Genomic DNA, 17,338 nt, shown 5'->3' on the forward strand with positions numbered 1-17,338 from the left:
ATTGAAAAGAAAATGATCGATGAGCTTAGGAATGATGAAAGCCATCATTTAACTGGATTTGTGTCATTTCTATACCGGCAAGTCATGATCTAGCTATTTCCTTCCCACCCTGTCGGTGTCCACTGAAAAAGCAGCAGCGCCCTCTGCTTTTTGTAAAGAGGAGTGAAAAAAGCTTACAGCACCTGGTATTCCCAGGCGGTCTCCCATCCAAGTACTGACCAGGCCCGACCCTGCTTAGCTTCCGAGATCAGACGAGATCGGGCGTGTTCAGGGTGGTATGGCCGTAAGCAAAAATCGTGTGCCTACCAAAGGCCTTTTAAAGATACTATATCACCACGCTTTGCTCTTTCGTCTATACAGGGAGCGCCTGCAGATTGCCAGACACACTCACAGCTTTTAAATGTCAAATCAGAATGTACAAAGTGGCTATAAGGTTCACAATTGTAGTGCAGTAAAAAGATTAATATTTACTGTTGAAATGTAGAATACGTTAGCATAAAATTGAAAAGAAAATGATCGATGAGCTTAGGAATGATGAAAGCCATCATTTAACTGGATTTGTGTCATTTCTATACCGGCAAGTCATGATCTAGCTATTTCCTTCCCACCCTGTCGGTGTCCACTGAAAAAGCAGCAGCGCCCTCTGCTTTTTGTAAAGAGGAAAAAAGCTTACAGCACCTGGTATTCCCAGGCGGTCTCCCATCCAAGTACTGACCAGGCCCGACCCTGCTTAGCTTCCGAGATCAGACGAGATCGGGCGTGTTCAGGGTGGTATGGCCGTAAGCAAATATTGTGCCTACCAAAGGTCCTTTTAAAGATACTATATCACCACGCTTTGCTCTTTCGTCTATACAGGGAGCGCCTGCAGATTGCCAGACACACTCACAGCTTTTAAATGTCAAATCAGAATGTACAAAGTGGCTATAAGGTTCACAATTGTAGTGCAGTAAAAAGATTAATATTTACTGTTGAAATGTAGAATACGTTAGCATAAAATTGAAAAGAAAATGATCGATGAGCTTAGGAATGATGAAAGCCATCATTTAACTGGATTTGTGTCATTTCTATACCGGCAAGTCATGATCTAGCTATTTCCTTCCCACCCTGTCGGTGTCCACTGAAAAAGCAGCAGCGCCCTCTGCTTTTTGTAAAGAGGAGTGAAAAAAGCTTACAGCACCTGGTATTCCCAGGCGGTCTCCCATCCAAGTACTGACCAGGCCCGACCCTGCTTAGCTTCCGAGATCAGACGAGATCGGGCGTGTTCAGGGTGGTATGGCCGTAAGCAAATATTGTGTGCCTACCAAAGGTCCTTTTAAAGATACTATATCACCACGCTTTGCTCTTTCGTCTATACAGGGAGCGCCTGCAGATTGCCAGACACACTCACAGCTTTTAAATGTCAAATCAGAATGTACAAAGTGGCTATAAGGTTCACAATTGTAGTGCAGTAAAAAGATTAATATTTACTGTTGAAATGTAGAATACGTTAGCATAAAATTGAAAAGAAAATGATCGATGAGCTTAGGAATGATGAAAGCCATCATTTAACTGGATTTGTGTCATTTCTATACCGGCAAGTCATGATCTAGCTATTTCCTTCCCACCCTGTCGGTGTCCACTGAAAAAGCAGCAGCGCCCTCTGCTTTTTGTAAAGAGGAGTGAAAAAAGCTTACAGCACCTGGTATTCCCAGGCGGTCTCCCATCCAAGTACTGACCAGGCCCGACCCTGCTTAGCTTCCGAGATCAGACGAGATCGGGCGTGTTCAGGGTGGTATGGCCGTAAGCAAATATTGTGCCTACCAAAGGGCCTTTTAAAGATACTATATCACCACGCTTTGCTCTTTCGTCTATACAGGGAGCGCCTGCAGATTGCCAGACACACTCACAGCTTTTAAATGTCAAATCAGAATGTACAAAGTGGCTATAAGGTTCACAATTGTAGTGCAGTAAAAAGATTAATATTTACTGTTGAAATGTAGAATACGTTAGCATAAAATTGAAAAGAAAATGATCGATGAGCTTAGGAATGATGAAAGCCATCATTTAACTGGATTTGTGTCATTTCTATACCGGCAAGTCATGATCTAGCTATTTCCTTCCCACCCTGTCGGTGTCCACTGAAAAAGCAGCAGCGCCCTCTGCTTTTTGTAAAGAGGAGTGAAAAAAGCTTACAGCACCTGGTATTCCCAGGCGGTCTCCCATCCAAGTACTGACCAGGCCCGACCCTGCTTAGCTTCCGAGATCAGACGAGATCGGGCGTGTTCAGGGTGGTATGGCCGTAAGCAAATATTGTGCCTACCAAAGGTCCTTTTAAAGATACTATATCACCACGCTTTGCTCTTTCGTCTATACAGGGAGCGCCTGCAGATTGCCAGACACACTCACAGCTTTTAAATGTCAAATCAGAATGTACAAAGTGGCTATAAGGTTCACAATTGTAGTGCAGTAAAAAGATTAATATTTACTGTTGAAATGTAGAATACGTTAGCATAAAATTGAAAAGAAAATGATCGATGAGCTTAGGAATGATGAAAGCCATCATTTAACTGGATTTGTGTCATTTCTATACCGGCAAGTCATGATCTAGCTATTTCCTTCCCACCCTGTCGGTGTCCACTGAAAAAGCAGCAGCGCCCTCTGCTTTTTGTAAAGAGGAGTGAAAAAAGCTTACAGCACCTGGTATTCCCAGGCGGTCTCCCATCCAAGTACTGACCAGGCCCGACCCTGCTTAGCTTCCGAGATCAGACGAGATCGGGCGTGTTCAGGGTGGTATGGCCGTAAGCAAATATTGTGCCTACCAAAGGTCCTTTTAAAGATACTATATCACCACGCTTTGCTCTTTCGTCTATACAGGGAGCGCCTGCAGATTGCCAGACACACTCACAGCTTTTAAATGTCAAATCAGAATGTACAAAGTGGCTATAAGGTTCACAATTGTAGTGCAGTAAAAAGATTAATATTTACTGTTGAAATGTAGAATACGTTAGCATAAAATTGAAAAGAAAATGATCGATGAGCTTAGGAATGATGAAAGCCATCATTTAACTGGATTTGTGTCATTTCTATACCGGCAAGTCATGATCTAGCTATTTCCTTCCCACCCTGTCGGTGTCCACTGAAAAAGCAGCAGCGCCCTCTGCTTTTTGTAAAGAGGAAAAAAAAAGCTTACAGCACCTGGTATTCCCAGGCGGTCTCCCATCCAAGTACTGACCAGGCCCGACCCTGCTTAGCTTCCGAGATCAGACGAGATCGGGCGTGTTCAGGGTGGTATGGCCGTAAGCAAATATTGTGCCTACCAAAGGTCCTTTTAAAGATACTATATCACCACGCTTTGCTCTTTCGTCTATACAGGGAGCGCCTGCAGATTGCCAGACACACTCACAGCTTTTAAATGTCAAATCAGAATGTACAAAGTGGCTATAAGGTTCACAATTGTAGTGCAGTAAAAAGATTAATATTTACTGTTGAAATGTAGAATACGTTAGCATAAAATTGAAAAGAAAATGATCGATGAGCTTAGGAATGATGAAAGCCATCATTTAACTGGATTTGTGTCATTTCTATACCGGCAAGTCATGATCTAGCTATTTCCTTCCCACCCTGTCGGTGTCCACTGAAAAAGCAGCAGCGCCCTCTGCTTTTTGTAAAGAGGAGTGAAAAAAGCTTACAGCACCTGGTATTCCCAGGCGGTCTCCCATCCAAGTACTGACCAGGCCCGACCCTGCTTAGCTTCCGAGATCAGACGAGATCGGGCGTGTTCAGGGTGGTATGGCCGTAAGCAAATATTGTGCTACCAAAGGGCCTTTTAAAGATACTATATCACCACGCTTTGCTCTTTCGTCTATACAGGGAGCGCCTGCAGATTGCCAGACACACTCACAGCTTTTAAATGTCAAATCAGAATGTACAAAGTGGCTATAAGGTTCACAATTGTAGTGCAGTAAAAAGATTAATATTTACTGTTGAAATGTAGAATACGTTAGCATAAAATTGAAAAGAAAATGATCGATGAGCTTAGGAATGATGAAAGCCATCATTTAACTGGATTTGTGTCATTTCTATACCGGCAAGTCATGATCTAGCTATTTCCTTCCCACCCTGTCGGTGTCCACTGAAAAAGCAGCAGCGCCCTCTGCTTTTTGTAAAGAGGAGTGAAAAAAAGCTTACAGCACCTGGTATTCCCAGGCGGTCTCCCATCCAAGTACTGACCAGGCCCGACCCTGCTTAGCTTCCGAGATCAGACGAGATCGGGCGTGTTCAGGGTGGTATGGCCGTAAGCAAATATTGTGCCTACCAAAGGTCCTTTTAAAGATACTATATCACCACGCTTTGCTCTTTCGTCTATACAGGGAGCGCCTGCAGATTGCCAGACACACTCACAGCTTTTAAATGTCAAATCAGAATGTACAAAGTGGCTATAAGGTTCACAATTGTAGTGCAGTAAAAAGATTAATATTTACTGTTGAAATGTAGAATACGTTAGCATAAAATTGAAAAGAAAATGATCGATGAGCTTAGGAATGATGAAAGCCATCATTTAACTGGATTTGTGTCATTTCTATACCGGCAAGTCATGATCTAGCTATTTCCTTCCCACCCTGTCGGTGTCCACTGAAAAAGCAGCAGCGCCCTCTGCTTTTTGTAAAGAGGAGTGAAAAAAAGCTTACAGCACCTGGTATTCCCAGGCGGTCTCCCATCCAAGTACTGACCAGGCCCGACCCTGCTTAGCTTCCGAGATCAGACGAGATCGGGCGTGTTCAGGGTGGTATGGCCGTAAGCAAATATCGTGCCTACCAAAGGTCCTTTTAAAGATACTATATCACCACGCTTTGCTCTTTCGTCTATACAGGGAGCGCCTGCAGATTGCCAGACACACTCACAGCTTTTAAATGTCAAATCAGAATGTACAAAGTGGCTATAAGGTTCACAATTGTAGTGCAGTAAAAAGATTAATATTTACTGTTGAAATGTAGAATACGTTAGCATAAAATTGAAAAGAAAATGATCGATGAGCTTAGGAATGATGAAAGCCATCATTTAACTGGATTTGTGTCATTTCTATACCGGCAAGTCATGATCTAGCTATTTCCTTCCCACCCTGTCGGTGTCCACTGAAAAAGCAGCAGCGCCCTCTGCTTTTTGTAAAGAGGAGTGAAAAAAGCTTACAGCACCTGGTATTCCCAGGCGGTCTCCCATCCAAGTACTGACCAGGCCCGACCCTGCTTAGCTTCCGAGATCAGACGAGATCGGGCGTGTTCAGGGTGGTATGGCCGTAAGCAAATATTGTGCCTACCAAAGCCTTTTAAAGATACTATATCACCACGCTTTGATCGTTCGTCTATACAGGGAGCGCCTGCAGATTGCCAGACACACTCACAGCTTTTAAATGTCAAATCAGAATGTACAAAGTGGCTATAAGGTTCACAAATGTAGTGCAGTAAAAAGATTAATATTTACTGTTGAAATGTAGAATACGTTAGCATAAAATTGAAAAGAAAATGATCGATGAGCTTAGGAATGATGAAAGCCATCATTTAACTGGATTTGTGTCATTTCTATACCGGCAAGTCATGATCTAGCTATTTCCTTCCCACCCTGTCGGTGTCCACTGAAAAAGCAGCAGCGCCCTCTGCTTTTTGTAAAGAGGAGTGAAAAAAGCTTACAGCACCTGGTATTCCCAGGCGGTCTCCCATCCAAGTACTGACCAGGCCCGACCCTGCTTAGCTTCCGAGATCAGACGAGATCGGGCGTGTTCAGGGTGGTATGGCCGTAAGCAAATATTGTGCCTACCAAAGGGCCTTTTAAAGATACTATATCACCACGCTTTGCTCTTTCGTCTATACAGGGAGCGCCTGCAGATTGCCAGACACACTCACAGCTTTTAAATGTCAAATCAGAATGTACAAAGTGGCTATAAGGTTCACAATTGTAGTGCAGTAAAAAGATTAATATTTACTGTTGAAATGTAGAATACGTTAGCATAAAATTGAAAAGAAAATGATCGATGAGCTTAGGAATGATGAAAGCCATCATTTAACTGGATTTGTGTCATTTCTATACCGGCAAGTCATGATCTAGCTATTTCCTTCCCACCCTGTCGGTGTCCACTGAAAAAGCAGCAGCGCCCTCTGCTTTTTGTAAAGAGGAGTGAAAAAAGCTTACAGCACCTGGTATTCCCAGGCGGTCTCCCATCCAAGTACTGACCAGGCCCGACCCTGCTTAGCTTCCGAGATCAGACGAGATCGGGCGTGTTCAGGGTGGTATGGCCGTAAGCAAATATTGTGCCTACCAAAGGTCCTTTTAAAGATACTATATCACCACGCTTTGCTCTTTCGTCTATACAGGGAGCGCCTGCAGATTGCCAGACACACTCACAGCTTTTAAATGTCAAATCAGAATGTACAAAGTGGCTATAAGGTTCACAATTGTAGTGCAGTAAAAAGATTAATATTTACTGTTGAAATGTAGAATACGTTAGCATAAAATTGAAAAGAAAATGATCGATGAGCTTAGGAATGATGAAAGCCATCATTTAACTGGATTTGTGTCATTTCTATACCGGCAAGTCATGATCTAGCTATTTCCTTCCCACCCTGTCGGTGTCCACTGAAAAAGCAGCAGCGCCCTCTGCTTTTTGTAAAGAGGAGTGAAAAAAGCTTACAGCACCTGGTATTCCCAGGCGGTCTCCCATCCAAGTACTGACCAGGCCCGACCCTGCTTAGCTTCCGAGATCAGACGAGATCGGGCGTGTTCAGGGTGGTATGGCCGTAAGCAAAATATCGTGCCTACCAAAGGTCCTTTTAAAGATACTATATCACCACGCTTTGCTCTTTCGTCTATACAGGGAGCGCCTGCAGATTGCCAGACACACTCACAGCTTTTAAATGTCAAATCAGAATGTACAAAGTGGCTATAAGGTTCACAATTGTAGTGCAGTAAAAAGATTAATATTTACTGTTGAAATGTAGAATACGTTAGCATAAAATTGAAAAGAAAATGATCGATGAGCTTAGGAATGATGAAAGCCATCATTTAACTGGATTTGTGTCATTTCTATACCGGCAAGTCATGATCTAGCTATTTCCTTCCCACCCTGTCGGTGTCCACTGAAAAAGCAGCAGCGCCCTCTGCTTTTTGTAAAGAGGAGTGAAAAAAGCTTACAGCACCTGGTATTCCCAGGCGGTCTCCCATCCAAGTACTGACCAGGCCCGACCCTGCTTAGCTTCCGAGATCAGACGAGATCGGGCGTGTTCAGGGTGGTATGGCCGTAAGCAAATATTGTGCCTACCAAAGGTCCTTTTAAAGATACTATATCACCACGCTTTGCTCTTTCGTCTATACAGGGAGCGCCTGCAGATTGCCAGACACACTCACAGCTTTTAAATGTCAAATCAGAATGTACAAAGTGGCTATAAGGTTCACAATTGTAGTGCAGTAAAAAGATTAATATTTACTGTTGAAATGTAGAATACGTTAGCATAAAATTGAAAAGAAAATGATCGATGAGCTTAGGAATGATGAAAGCCATCATTTAACTGGATTTGTGTCATTTCTATACCGGCAAGTCATGATCTAGCTATTTCCTTCCCACCCTGTCGGTGTCCACTGAAAAAGCAGCAGCGCCCTCTGCTTTTTGTAAAGAGGAGTGAAAAAAGCTTACAGCACCTGGTATTCCCAGGCGGTCTCCCATCCAAGTACTGACCAGGCCCGACCCTGCTTAGCTTCCGAGATCAGACGAGATCGGGCGTGTTCAGGGTGGTATGGCCGTAAGCAAATATTGTGCCTACCAAAGGCCCTTTTAAAGATACTATATCACCACGCTTTGCTCTTTCGTCTATACAGGGAGCGCCTGCAGATTTCCAGACACACTCACAGCTTTTAAATGTCAAATCAGAATGTACAAAGTGGCTATAAGGTTCACAATTGTAGTTTTTAAAGATACTATATCACCACGCTTTGCTCTTTCGTCTATACAGGGAGCGCCTGCAGATTTCCAGACACACTCACAGCTTTTAAATGTCAAATCAGAATGTACAAAGTGGCTATAAGGTTCACAATTGTAGTGCAGTTAAAGATACTATATCACCACGCTTTGCTCTTTCGTCTATACAGGGAGCGCCTGCAGATTTCCAGACACACTCACAGCTTTTAAATGTCAAATCAGAATGTACAAAGTGGCTATAAGGATCACAAATGTAGTGCAGTAAAAAGATTAATATTTACTGTTGAAATGTAGAATACGTTAGCATAAAATTGAAAAGAAAATGATCGATGAGCTTAGGAATGATGAAAGCCATCATTTAACTGGATTTGTGTCATTTCTATACCGGCAAGTCATGATCTAGCTATTTCCTTCCCACCCTGTCGGTGTCCACTGAAAAAGCAGCAGCGCCCTCTGCTTTTTGTAAAGAGGAGTGAAAAAGCTTACAGCACCTGGTATTCCCAGGCGGTCTCCCATCCAAGTACTGACCAGGCCCGACCCTGCTTAGCTTCCGAGATCAGACGAGATCGGGCGTGTTCAGGGTGGTATGGCCGTAAGCAAATATTGTGCCTACCAAAGGTCCTTTTAAAGATACTATATCACCACGCTTTGCTCTTTCGTCTATACAGGGAGCGCCTGCAGATTTCCAGACACACTCACAGCTTTTAAATGTCAAATCAGAATGTACAAAGTGGCTATAAGGATCACAAATGTAGTGCAGTAAAAAGATTAATATTTACTGTTGAAATGTAGAATACGTTAGCATAAAATTGAAAAGAAAATGATCGATGAGCTTAGGAATGATGAAAGCCATCATTTAACTGGATTTGTGTCATTTCTATACCGGCAAGTCATGATCTAGCTATTTCCTTCCCACCCTGTCGGTGTCCACTGAAAAAGCAGCAGCGCCCTCTGCTTTTTGTAAAGAGGAGTGAAAAAAGCTTACAGCACCTGGTATTCCCAGGCGGTCTCCCATCCAAGTACTGACCAGGCCCGACCCTGCTTAGCTTCCGAGATCAGACGAGATCGGGCGTGTTCAGGGTGGTATGGCCGTAAGCAAATATTGTGCCTACCAAAGGGCCTTTTAAAGATACTATATCACCACGCTTTGCTCTTTCGTCTATACAGGGAGCGCCTGCAGATTTCCAGACACACTCACAGCTTTTAAATGTCAAATCAGAATGTACAAAGTGGCTATAAGGATCACAAATGTAGTGCAGTAAAAATATTAATATTTACTGTTGAAATGTAGAATACGTTAGCATAAAATTGAAAAGAAAATGATCGATGAGCTTAGGAATGATGAAAGCCATCATTTAACTGGATTTGTGTCATTTCTATACCGGCAAGTCATGATCTAGCTATTTCCTTCCCACCCTGTCGGTGTCCACTGAAAAAGCAGCAGCGCCTCTGCTTTTTGTAAAGAGGAGTGAAAAAGCTTACAGCACCTGGTATTCCCAGGCGGTCTCCCATCCAAGTACTGACCAGGCCCGACCCTGCTTAGCTTCCGAGATCAGACGAGATCGGGCGTGTTCAGGGTGGTATGGCCGTAAGCAAATATTGTGCCTACCAAAGGTCCTTTTAAAGATACTATATCACCACGCTTTGCTCTTTCGTCTATACAGGGAGCGCCTGCAGATTTCCAGACACACTCACAGCTTTTAAATGTCAAATCAGAATGTACAAAGTGGCTATAAGGATCACAAATGTAGTGCAGTAAAAAGATTAATATTTACTGTTGAAATGTAGAATACGTTAGCATAAAATTGAAAAGAAAATGATCGATGAGCTTAGGAATGATGAAAGCCATCATTTAACTGGATTTGTGTCATTTCTATACCGGCAAGTCATGATCTAGCTATTTCCTTCCCACCCTGTCGGTGTCCACTGAAAAAGCAGCAGCGCCCTCTGCTTTTTGTAAAGAGGAGTGAAAAAGCTTACAGCACCTGGTATTCCCAGGCGGTCTCCCATCCAAGTACTGACCAGGCCCGACCCTGCTTAGCTTCCGAGATCAGACGAGATCGGGCGTGTTCAGGGTGGTATGGCCGTAAGCAAATATTGTGCCTACCAAAGGTCCTTTTAAAGATACTATATCACCACGCTTTGCTCTTTCGTCTATACAGGGAGCGCCTGCAGATTTCCAGACACACTCACAGCTTTTAAATGTCAAATCAGAATGTACAAAGTGGCTATAAGGATCACAAATGTAGTGCAGTAAAAATATTAATATTTACTGTTGAAATGTAGAATACGTTAGCATAAAATTGAAAAGAAAATGATCGATGAGCTTAGGAATGATGAAAGCCATCATTTAACTGGATTTGTGTCATTTCTATACCGGCAAGTCATGATCTAGCTATTTCCTTCCCACCCTGTCGGTGTCCACTGAAAAAGCAGCAGCGCCTCTGCTTTTTGTAAAGAGGAGTGAAAAAGCTTACAGCACCTGGTATTCCCAGGCGGTCTCCCATCCAAGTACTGACCAGGCCCGACCCTGCTTAGCTTCCGAGATCAGACGAGATCGGGCGTGTTCAGGGTGGTATGGCCGTAAGCAAATATTGTGCCTACCAAAGGTCCTTTTAAAGATACTATATCACCACGCTTTGCTCTTTCGTCTATACAGGGAGCGCCTGCAGATTGCCAGACACACTCACAGCTTTTAAATGTCAAATCAGAATGTACAAAGTGGCTATAAGGATCACAAATGTAGTGCAGTAAAAATATTAATATTTACTGTTGAAATGTAGAATACGTTAGCATAAAATTGAAAAGAAAATGATCGATGAGCTTAGGAATGATGAAAGCCATCATTTAACTGGATTTGTGTCATTTCTATACCGGCAAGTCATGATCTAGCTATTTCCTTCCCACCCTGTCGGTGTCCACTGAAAAAGCAGCAGCGCCTCTGCTTTTTGTAAAGAGGAGTGAAAAAGCTTACAGCACCTGGTATTCCCAGGCGGTCTCCCATCCAAGTACTGACCAGGCCCGACCCTGCTTAGCTTCCGAGATCAGACGAGATCGGGCGTGTTCAGGGTGGTATGGCCGTAAGCAAATATTGTGCCTACCAAAGGGCCTTTTAAAGATACTATATCACCACGCTTTGCTCTTTCGTCTATACAGGGAGCGCCTGCAGATTTCCAGACACACTCACAGCTTTTAAATGTCAAATCAGAATGTACAAAGTGGCTATAAGGATCACAAATGTAGTGCAGTAAAAAGATTAATATTTACTGTTGAAATGTAGAATACGTTAGCATAAAATTGAAAAGAAAATGATCGATGAGCTTAGGAATGATGAAAGCCATCATTTAACTGGATTTGTGTCATTTCTATACCGGCAAGTCATGATCTAGCTATATCCTTCCCACCCTGTCGGTGTCCACTGAAAAAGCAGCAGCGCCTCTGCTTTTTGTAAAGAGGAGTGAAAAAGCTTACAGCACCTGGTATTCCCAGGCGGTCTCCCATCCAAGTACTGACCAGGCCCGACCCTGCTTAGCTTCCGAGATCAGACGAGATCGGGCGTGTTCAGGGTGGTATGGCCGTAAGCAAATATTGTGCCTACCAAAGGTCCTTTTAAAGATACTATATCACCACGCTTTGCTCTTTCGTCTATACAGGGAGCGCCTGCAGATTTCCAGACACACTCACAGCTTTTAAATGTCAAATCAGAATGTACAAAGTGGCTATAAGGATCACAAATGTAGTGCAGTAAAAAGATTAATATTTACTGTTGAAATGTAGAATACGTTAGCATAAAATTGAAAAGAAAATGATCGATGAGCTTAGGAATGATGAAAGCCATCATTTAACTGGATTTGTGTCATTTCTATACCGGCAAGTCATGATCTAGCTATTTCCTTCCCACCCTGTCGGTGTCCACTGAAAAAGCAGCAGCGCCCTCTGCTTTTTGTAAAGAGGAGTGAAAAAGCTTACAGCACCTGGTATTCCCAGGCGGTCTCCCATCCAAGTACTGACCAGGCCCGACCCTGCTTAGCTTCCGAGATCAGACGAGATCGGGCGTGTTCAGGGTGGTATGGCCGTAAGCAAATATTGTGCCTACCAAAGGGCCTTTTAAAGATACTATATCACCACGCTTTGCTCTTTCGTCTATACAGGGAGCGCCTGCAGATTTCCAGACACACTCACAGCTTTTAAATGTCAAATCAGAATGTACAAAGTGGCTATAAGGATCACAAATGTAGTGCAGTAAAAATATTAATATTTACTGTTGAAATGTAGAATACGTTAGCATAAAATTGAAAAGAAAATGATCGATGAGCTTAGGAATGATGAAAGCCATCATTTAACTGGATTTGTGTCATTTCTATACCGGCAAGTCATGATCTAGCTATTTCCTTCCCACCCTGTCGGTGTCCACTGAAAAAGCAGCAGCGCCCTCTGCTTTTTGTAAAGAGGAGTGAAAAAGCTTACAGCACCTGGTATTCCCAGGCGGTCTCCCATCCAAGTACTGACCAGGCCCGACCCTGCTTAGCTTCCGAGATCAGACGAGATCGGGCGTGTTCAGGGTGGTATGGCCGTAAGCAAATATTGTGCCTACCAAAGGTCCTTTTAAAGATACTATATCACCACGCTTTGCTCTTTCGTCTATACAGGGAGCGCCTGCAGATTTCCAGACACACTCACAGCTTTTAAATGTCAAATCAGAATGTACAAAGTGGCTATAAGGATCACAAATGTAGTGCAGTAAAAATATTAATATTTACTGTTGAAATGTAGAATACGTTAGCATAAAATTGAAAAGAAAATGATCGATGAGCTTAGGAATGATGAAAGCCATCATTTAACTGGATTTGTGTCATTTCTATACCGGCAAGTCATGATCTAGCTATTTCCTTCCCACCCTGTCGGTGTCCACTGAAAAAGCAGCAGCGCCCTCTGCTTTTTGTAAAGAGGAGTGAAAAAGCTTACAGCACCTGGTATTCCCAGGCGGTCTCCCATCCAAGTACTGACCAGGCCCGACCCTGCTTAGCTTCCGAGATCAGACGAGATCGGGCGTGTTCAGGGTGGTATGGCCGTAAGCAAATATTGTGCCTACCAAAGGGCCTTTTAAAGATACTATATCACCACGCTTTGCTCTTTCGTCTATACAGGGAGCGCCTGCAGATTTCCAGACACACTCACAGCTTTTAAATGTCAAATCAGAATGTACAAAGTGGCTATAAGGATCACAAATGTAGTGCAGTAAAAATATTAATATTTACTGTTGAAATGTAGAATACGTTAGCATAAAATTGAAAAGAAAATGATCGATGAGCTTAGGAATGATGAAAGCCATCATTTAACTGGATTTGTGTCATTTCTATACCGGCAAGTCATGATCTAGCTATTTCCTTCCCACCCTGTCGGTGTCCACTGAAAAAGCAGCAGCGCCTCTGCTTTTTGTAAAGAGGAGTGAAAAAGCTTACAGCACCTGGTATTCCCAGGCGGTCTCCCATCCAAGTACTGACCAGGCCCGACCCTGCTTAGCTTCCGAGATCAGACGAGATCGGGCGTGTTCAGGGTGGTATGGCCGTAAGCAAATATTGTGCCTACCAAAGGGCCTTTTAAAGATACTATATCACCACGCTTTGCTCTTTCGTCTATACAGGGAGCGCCTGCAGATTTCCAGACACACTCACAGCTTTTAAATGTCAAATCAGAATGTACAAAGTGGCTATAAGGATCACAAATGTAGTGCAGTAAAAATATTAATATTTACTGTTGAAATGTAGAATACGTTAGCATAAAATTGAAAAGAAAATGATCGATGAGCTTAGGAATGATGAAAGCCATCATTTAACTGGATTTGTGTCATTTCTATACCGGCAAGTCATGATCTAGCTATTTCCTTCCCACCCTGTCGGTGTCCACTGAAAAAGCAGCAGCGCCCTCTGCTTTTTGTAAAGAGGAGTGAAAAAGCTTACAGCACCTGGTATTCCCAGGCGGTCTCCCATCCAAGTACTGACCAGGCCCGACCCTGCTTAGCTTCCGAGATCAGACGAGATCGGGCGTGTTCAGGGTGGTATGGCCGTAAGCAAATATTGTGCCTACCAAAGGGCCTTTTAAAGATACTATATCACCACGCTTTGCTCTTTCGTCTATACAGGGAGACAGCTTTTAAAATGTCAAATCAGAATGTACAAAGTGGCTATAAGGATCACAATGTAGTGCAGTAAAAATATTAATATTTACTGTTGAAATGTAGAATACGTTAGCATAAAATTGAAAAGAAAATGATCGATGAGCTTAGGAATGATGAAAGCCATCATTTAACTGGATTTGTGTCATTTCTATACCGGCAAGTCATGATCTAGCTATATCCTTCCCACCCTGTCGGTGTCCACTGAAAAAGCAGCAGCGCCTCTGCTTTTTGTAAAGAGGAGTGAAAAAGCTTACAGCACCTGGTATTCCCAGGCGGTCTCCCATCCAAGTACTGACCAGGCCCGACCCTGCTTAGCTTCCGAGATCAGACGAGATCGGGCGTGTTCAGGGTGGTATGGCCGTAAGCAAATATTGTGCCTACCAAAGGTCCTTTTAAAGATACTATATCACCACGCTTTGCTCTTTCGTCTATACAGGGAGCGCCTGCAGATTTCCAGACACACTCACAGCTTTTAAATGTCAAATCAGAATGTACAAAGTGGCTATAAGGATCACAAAATGTAGTGCAGTAAAAAGATTAATATTTACTGTTGAAATGTAGAATACGTTAGCATAAAATTGAAAAGAAAAATGATCGATGAGCTTAGGAATGATGAAAGCCATCATTTAACTGGATTTGTGTCATTTCTATACCGGCAAGTCATGATCTAGCTATTTCCTTCCCACCCTGTCGGTGTCCACTGAAAAAGCAGCAGCGCCCCTCTGCTTTTTGTAAAGAGGAGAAAAAGCTTACAGCACCTGGTATTCCCAGGCGGTCTCCCATCCAAGTACTGACCAGGCCCGACCCTGCTTAGCTTCCGAGATCAGACGAGAGATCGGGCGTGTTCAGGGTGGTATGGCCGTAAGCAAATATTGTGCCTACCAAAGGGCCTTTAAAGATACTATATCACCACGCTTTGCTCTTTCGTCTATACAGGGAGCGCCTGCAGATTTCCAGACACACTCACAGCTTTTAAAATGTCAAATCAGAATGTACAAAGTGGCTATAAGGATCACAAATGTAGTGCAGTAAAAATATTAATATTTACTGTTGAAATGTAGAATACGTTAGCATAAAATTGAAAAGAAAATGATCGATGAGCTTAGGGAATGATGAAAGCCATCATTTAACTGGATTTGTGTCATTTCTATACCGGCAAGTCATGATCTAGCTATTTCCTTCCCACCCTGTCGGTGTCCACTGAAAAAGCAGCAGCGCCTCTGCTTTTGTAAAGAGGAGTGAAAAAGCTTACAGCACCTGGTATTCCCAGGCGGTCTCCCATCCAAGTACTGACCAGGCCCGACCCTGCTTAGCTTCCGAGATCAGACGAGATCGGGCGTGTTCAGGGTGGTATGGCCGTAAGCAAATATTGTGCCTACCAAAGGGCCTTTTAAAGATACTATATCACCACGCTTTGCTCTGTCGTCTATACAGGGAGCGCCTGCAGATTTCCAGACACACTCACAGCTTTTAAATGTCAAATCAGAATGTACAAAGTGGCTATAAGGATCACAAATGTAGTGCAGTAAAAATATTAATATTTACTGTTGAAATGTAGAATACGTTAGCATAAAATTGAAAAGAAAATGATCGATGAGCTTAGGAATGATGAAAGCCATCATTTAACTGGATTTGTGTCATTTCTATACCGGCAAGTCATGATCTAGCTATATCCTTCCCACCCTGTCGGTGTCCACTGAAAAAGCAGCAGCGCCTCTGCTTTTTGTAAAGAGGAGTGAAAAGCTTACAGCACCTGGTATTCCCAGGCGGTCTCCCATCCAAGTACTGACCAGGCCCGACCCTGCTTAGCTTCCGAGATCAGACGAGATCGGGCGTGTTCAGGGTGGTATGGCCGTAAGCAAATATTGTGCCTACCAAAGGGCCTTTTAAAGATACTATATCACCACGCTTTGCTCTGTCGTCTATACAGGGAGCGCCTGCAGATTTCCAGACACACTCACAGCTTTTAAATGTCAAATCAGAATGTACAAAGTGGCTATAAGGATCACAAATGTAGTGCAGTAAAAATATTAATATTTACTGTTGAAATGTAGAATACGTTAGCATAAAATTGAAAAGAAAATGATCGATGAGCTTAGGAATGATGAAAGCCATCATTTAACTGGATTTGTGTCATTTCTATACCGGCAAGTCATGATCTAGCTATATCCTTCCCACCCTGTCGGTGTCCACTGAAAAAGCAGCAGCGCCCTCTGCTTTTTGTAAAGAGGAGTGAAAAAAGCTTACAGCACCTGGTATTCCCAGGCGGTCTCCCATCCAAGTACTGACCAGGCCCGACCCTGCTTAGCTTCCGAGATCAGACGAGATCGCGTGTTCAGGGTGGTATGGCCGTAAGCAAATATTGTGCCTACCAAAGGGCCTTTTAAAGATACTATATCACCACGCTTTGCTCTGTCGTCTATACAGGGAGCGCCTGCAGATTTCCGGCAAGTCATGTTCTAGCTATTTCCTTCCCACCCTGTCGGTGTCCACTGAAAAAAGCAGCAGCGCCCTCTGCCAGACACACTCACAGCTTTTAAATGTCAAATCAGAATGTACAAAGTGGCTATAAGGATCACAAATGTAGTGCAGTAAAAATATTAATATTTACTGTTGAAATGTAGAATACGTTAGCATAAAATTGAAAAGAAAATGATCGATGAGCTTAGGAATGATGAAAGCCATCATTTAACTGGATTTGTGTCATTTCTATACCGGCAAGTCATGATCTAGCTATATCCTTCCCACCCTGTCGGTGTCCACTGAAAAAGCAGCAGCGCCTCTGCTTTTTGTAAAGAGGAGTGAAAAAGCTTACAGCACCTGGTATTCCCAGGCGGTCTCCCATCCAAGTACTGACCAGGCCCGACCCTGCTTAGCTTCCGAGATCAGACGAGATCGGGCGTGTTCAGGGTGGTATGGCCGTAAGCAAATATTGTGCCTACCAAAGGTCCTTTTAAAGATACTATATCACCACGCTTTGCTCTGTCGTCTAGACACACTCACAGCTTTTAAATGTCAAATCAGAATGTACAAAGTGGCTATAAGGATCACAAATGTAGTGCAGTAAAAATATTAATATTTACTGTTGAAATGTAGAATACGTTAGCATAAAATTGAAAAGAAAATGATCGATGAGCTTAGGAATGATGAAAGCCATCATTTAACTGGATTTGTGTCATTTCTATACCGGCAAGTCATGATCTAGCTATTTCCTTCCC

The 17,338-nt window shown here is 43.1% G+C and overlaps 34 non-coding genes across 34 annotated transcripts; all 34 read right to left on the reverse strand.

Moving 5' to 3' along the window:
• Nucleotides 1-170: 170 nt before the first annotated feature.
• LOC129116069 (5S ribosomal RNA) lies at nucleotides 171-289 on the reverse strand. The gene has a single exon (XR_008533408.1). It is a non-coding gene; the product is annotated as a 5S ribosomal RNA (ribosomal RNA).
• A 377-nt stretch (nucleotides 290-666) lies between these two features.
• On the reverse strand, nucleotides 667-785 carry LOC129116070 (5S ribosomal RNA). The gene has a single exon (XR_008533409.1). It is a non-coding gene; the product is annotated as a 5S ribosomal RNA (ribosomal RNA).
• Nucleotides 786-1,165: 380 nt separating this feature from the next.
• LOC129116071 (5S ribosomal RNA) lies at nucleotides 1,166-1,284 on the reverse strand. The gene has a single exon (XR_008533410.1). It is a non-coding gene; the product is annotated as a 5S ribosomal RNA (ribosomal RNA).
• Nucleotides 1,285-1,666: 382 nt separating this feature from the next.
• On the reverse strand, nucleotides 1,667-1,785 carry LOC129116072 (5S ribosomal RNA). The gene has a single exon (XR_008533411.1). It is a non-coding gene; the product is annotated as a 5S ribosomal RNA (ribosomal RNA).
• Nucleotides 1,786-2,165: 380 nt separating this feature from the next.
• Nucleotides 2,166-2,284, reverse strand: LOC129116073 (5S ribosomal RNA). The gene has a single exon (XR_008533412.1). It is a non-coding gene; the product is annotated as a 5S ribosomal RNA (ribosomal RNA).
• A 380-nt stretch (nucleotides 2,285-2,664) lies between these two features.
• On the reverse strand, nucleotides 2,665-2,783 carry LOC129116074 (5S ribosomal RNA). Its single transcript, XR_008533413.1, has one exon. It is a non-coding gene; the product is annotated as a 5S ribosomal RNA (ribosomal RNA).
• Nucleotides 2,784-3,162: 379 nt separating this feature from the next.
• On the reverse strand, nucleotides 3,163-3,281 carry LOC129116075 (5S ribosomal RNA). Its single transcript, XR_008533414.1, has one exon. It is a non-coding gene; the product is annotated as a 5S ribosomal RNA (ribosomal RNA).
• A 380-nt stretch (nucleotides 3,282-3,661) lies between these two features.
• LOC129116076 (5S ribosomal RNA) lies at nucleotides 3,662-3,780 on the reverse strand. Its single transcript, XR_008533415.1, has one exon. It is a non-coding gene; the product is annotated as a 5S ribosomal RNA (ribosomal RNA).
• A 380-nt stretch (nucleotides 3,781-4,160) lies between these two features.
• LOC129116077 (5S ribosomal RNA) lies at nucleotides 4,161-4,279 on the reverse strand. Its single transcript, XR_008533416.1, has one exon. It is a non-coding gene; the product is annotated as a 5S ribosomal RNA (ribosomal RNA).
• Nucleotides 4,280-4,660: 381 nt separating this feature from the next.
• On the reverse strand, nucleotides 4,661-4,779 carry LOC129116080 (5S ribosomal RNA). The gene has a single exon (XR_008533418.1). It is a non-coding gene; the product is annotated as a 5S ribosomal RNA (ribosomal RNA).
• A 380-nt stretch (nucleotides 4,780-5,159) lies between these two features.
• Nucleotides 5,160-5,278, reverse strand: LOC129116081 (5S ribosomal RNA). Its single transcript, XR_008533419.1, has one exon. It is a non-coding gene; the product is annotated as a 5S ribosomal RNA (ribosomal RNA).
• A 378-nt stretch (nucleotides 5,279-5,656) lies between these two features.
• Nucleotides 5,657-5,775, reverse strand: LOC129116082 (5S ribosomal RNA). The gene has a single exon (XR_008533420.1). It is a non-coding gene; the product is annotated as a 5S ribosomal RNA (ribosomal RNA).
• Nucleotides 5,776-6,155: 380 nt separating this feature from the next.
• Nucleotides 6,156-6,274, reverse strand: LOC129116083 (5S ribosomal RNA). The gene has a single exon (XR_008533421.1). It is a non-coding gene; the product is annotated as a 5S ribosomal RNA (ribosomal RNA).
• Nucleotides 6,275-6,654: 380 nt separating this feature from the next.
• On the reverse strand, nucleotides 6,655-6,773 carry LOC129116084 (5S ribosomal RNA). The gene has a single exon (XR_008533422.1). It is a non-coding gene; the product is annotated as a 5S ribosomal RNA (ribosomal RNA).
• A 381-nt stretch (nucleotides 6,774-7,154) lies between these two features.
• LOC129116005 (5S ribosomal RNA) lies at nucleotides 7,155-7,273 on the reverse strand. The gene has a single exon (XR_008533349.1). It is a non-coding gene; the product is annotated as a 5S ribosomal RNA (ribosomal RNA).
• Nucleotides 7,274-7,653: 380 nt separating this feature from the next.
• On the reverse strand, nucleotides 7,654-7,772 carry LOC129116006 (5S ribosomal RNA). Its single transcript, XR_008533350.1, has one exon. It is a non-coding gene; the product is annotated as a 5S ribosomal RNA (ribosomal RNA).
• A 649-nt stretch (nucleotides 7,773-8,421) lies between these two features.
• LOC129116007 (5S ribosomal RNA) lies at nucleotides 8,422-8,540 on the reverse strand. Its single transcript, XR_008533351.1, has one exon. It is a non-coding gene; the product is annotated as a 5S ribosomal RNA (ribosomal RNA).
• A 380-nt stretch (nucleotides 8,541-8,920) lies between these two features.
• Nucleotides 8,921-9,039, reverse strand: LOC129116008 (5S ribosomal RNA). Its single transcript, XR_008533352.1, has one exon. It is a non-coding gene; the product is annotated as a 5S ribosomal RNA (ribosomal RNA).
• Nucleotides 9,040-9,417: 378 nt separating this feature from the next.
• LOC129116009 (5S ribosomal RNA) lies at nucleotides 9,418-9,536 on the reverse strand. Its single transcript, XR_008533353.1, has one exon. It is a non-coding gene; the product is annotated as a 5S ribosomal RNA (ribosomal RNA).
• Nucleotides 9,537-9,915: 379 nt separating this feature from the next.
• On the reverse strand, nucleotides 9,916-10,034 carry LOC129116011 (5S ribosomal RNA). The gene has a single exon (XR_008533355.1). It is a non-coding gene; the product is annotated as a 5S ribosomal RNA (ribosomal RNA).
• Nucleotides 10,035-10,412: 378 nt separating this feature from the next.
• On the reverse strand, nucleotides 10,413-10,531 carry LOC129116012 (5S ribosomal RNA). Its single transcript, XR_008533356.1, has one exon. It is a non-coding gene; the product is annotated as a 5S ribosomal RNA (ribosomal RNA).
• A 378-nt stretch (nucleotides 10,532-10,909) lies between these two features.
• LOC129116013 (5S ribosomal RNA) lies at nucleotides 10,910-11,028 on the reverse strand. Its single transcript, XR_008533357.1, has one exon. It is a non-coding gene; the product is annotated as a 5S ribosomal RNA (ribosomal RNA).
• A 378-nt stretch (nucleotides 11,029-11,406) lies between these two features.
• On the reverse strand, nucleotides 11,407-11,525 carry LOC129116015 (5S ribosomal RNA). Its single transcript, XR_008533358.1, has one exon. It is a non-coding gene; the product is annotated as a 5S ribosomal RNA (ribosomal RNA).
• A 379-nt stretch (nucleotides 11,526-11,904) lies between these two features.
• Nucleotides 11,905-12,023, reverse strand: LOC129116016 (5S ribosomal RNA). The gene has a single exon (XR_008533359.1). It is a non-coding gene; the product is annotated as a 5S ribosomal RNA (ribosomal RNA).
• Nucleotides 12,024-12,402: 379 nt separating this feature from the next.
• On the reverse strand, nucleotides 12,403-12,521 carry LOC129116017 (5S ribosomal RNA). The gene has a single exon (XR_008533360.1). It is a non-coding gene; the product is annotated as a 5S ribosomal RNA (ribosomal RNA).
• Nucleotides 12,522-12,900: 379 nt separating this feature from the next.
• On the reverse strand, nucleotides 12,901-13,019 carry LOC129116018 (5S ribosomal RNA). Its single transcript, XR_008533361.1, has one exon. It is a non-coding gene; the product is annotated as a 5S ribosomal RNA (ribosomal RNA).
• A 378-nt stretch (nucleotides 13,020-13,397) lies between these two features.
• Nucleotides 13,398-13,516, reverse strand: LOC129116019 (5S ribosomal RNA). Its single transcript, XR_008533362.1, has one exon. It is a non-coding gene; the product is annotated as a 5S ribosomal RNA (ribosomal RNA).
• Nucleotides 13,517-13,895: 379 nt separating this feature from the next.
• LOC129116020 (5S ribosomal RNA) lies at nucleotides 13,896-14,014 on the reverse strand. The gene has a single exon (XR_008533363.1). It is a non-coding gene; the product is annotated as a 5S ribosomal RNA (ribosomal RNA).
• Nucleotides 14,015-14,367: 353 nt separating this feature from the next.
• Nucleotides 14,368-14,486, reverse strand: LOC129116021 (5S ribosomal RNA). Its single transcript, XR_008533364.1, has one exon. It is a non-coding gene; the product is annotated as a 5S ribosomal RNA (ribosomal RNA).
• A 380-nt stretch (nucleotides 14,487-14,866) lies between these two features.
• On the reverse strand, nucleotides 14,867-14,987 carry LOC129116029 (5S ribosomal RNA). Its single transcript, XR_008533372.1, has one exon. It is a non-coding gene; the product is annotated as a 5S ribosomal RNA (ribosomal RNA).
• Nucleotides 14,988-15,365: 378 nt separating this feature from the next.
• Nucleotides 15,366-15,484, reverse strand: LOC129116023 (5S ribosomal RNA). The gene has a single exon (XR_008533366.1). It is a non-coding gene; the product is annotated as a 5S ribosomal RNA (ribosomal RNA).
• Nucleotides 15,485-15,861: 377 nt separating this feature from the next.
• On the reverse strand, nucleotides 15,862-15,980 carry LOC129116024 (5S ribosomal RNA). The gene has a single exon (XR_008533367.1). It is a non-coding gene; the product is annotated as a 5S ribosomal RNA (ribosomal RNA).
• A 380-nt stretch (nucleotides 15,981-16,360) lies between these two features.
• Nucleotides 16,361-16,477, reverse strand: LOC129116031 (5S ribosomal RNA). Its single transcript, XR_008533373.1, has one exon. It is a non-coding gene; the product is annotated as a 5S ribosomal RNA (ribosomal RNA).
• A 451-nt stretch (nucleotides 16,478-16,928) lies between these two features.
• On the reverse strand, nucleotides 16,929-17,047 carry LOC129116025 (5S ribosomal RNA). The gene has a single exon (XR_008533368.1). It is a non-coding gene; the product is annotated as a 5S ribosomal RNA (ribosomal RNA).
• Nucleotides 17,048-17,338: the final 291 nt, after the last annotated feature.

The sequence above is a fragment of the Anoplopoma fimbria genome, unplaced genomic scaffold (genome assembly GCF_027596085.1).
Source record: "Anoplopoma fimbria isolate UVic2021 breed Golden Eagle Sablefish unplaced genomic scaffold, Afim_UVic_2022 Un_contig_12633_pilon_pilon, whole genome shotgun sequence".
NCBI lineage: Eukaryota > Metazoa > Chordata > Actinopteri > Perciformes > Anoplopomatidae > Anoplopoma > Anoplopoma fimbria.